The 599-nt window shown below is 49.6% G+C and overlaps 1 protein-coding gene across 8 annotated transcripts in view; it reads left to right on the plus strand.

Moving 5' to 3' along the window:
* Positions 1 to 599, plus strand: part of LOC111968857 (myelin transcription factor 1-like protein) — a 204,474-nt gene that overhangs the window by 112,827 nt on the left and 91,048 nt on the right. The window lies entirely within an intron of this gene.

The following is a 599-nucleotide window of genomic DNA, read 5'->3' on the forward strand; positions in this document are numbered from 1 at the left end:
CACACACACACACACACATATACACGCAGTTATACTGCAGTATACAGTATTAATGTGGTAAGGCGGTATGAACATAGGGAGAACAGTTCTTCCTTATCCTTCCAGTACTGCAAGGCTCCACAAGCTTCTTTTACATCTGTGGAATTTCCCCATGGTGTAATTCCCATAAGCTGGCAGGCCAGGAGGCCGAGGCAGGCCAGGAGGCCCCTCGTAACAACACAGAGGGGCGGGCGAGTCTCAGACTGGCTTCAGGGACCCAGGCACCGGTCTCACGAGGGGCCTTGAGGGAGGAAGTGCTGTTGCTGTCATCTCGGCTGAGAGAGGCCTTAGAGAGAGTCAGACAGCTGTAGATGGGCACAGTGTTTGTGTTGTGTATGTGTGTGTTTGGCGGGGGGCGACTCCCTCACTCACCACAGCCAGAGGAAGAAATAGCTCATAACGTTATATTTTGTGTAGCACTGTTGACATCAGCTGTTGAGAGCTTATATGGCTGTTGAAAAACACCAGTGAAAAGCTCAGCATTATCATGTTGAGTCTGGCCATAGAGTCTCAGCAAGTTTCTGTCACACAGTTCATTCATTGTCCCTTATATTTGCTCT

The sequence above is a fragment of the Salvelinus sp. IW2-2015 genome, linkage group LG9, assembly GCF_002910315.2.
Source record: "Salvelinus sp. IW2-2015 linkage group LG9, ASM291031v2, whole genome shotgun sequence".
Taxonomy (NCBI): domain Eukaryota; kingdom Metazoa; phylum Chordata; class Actinopteri; order Salmoniformes; family Salmonidae; genus Salvelinus; species Salvelinus sp. IW2-2015.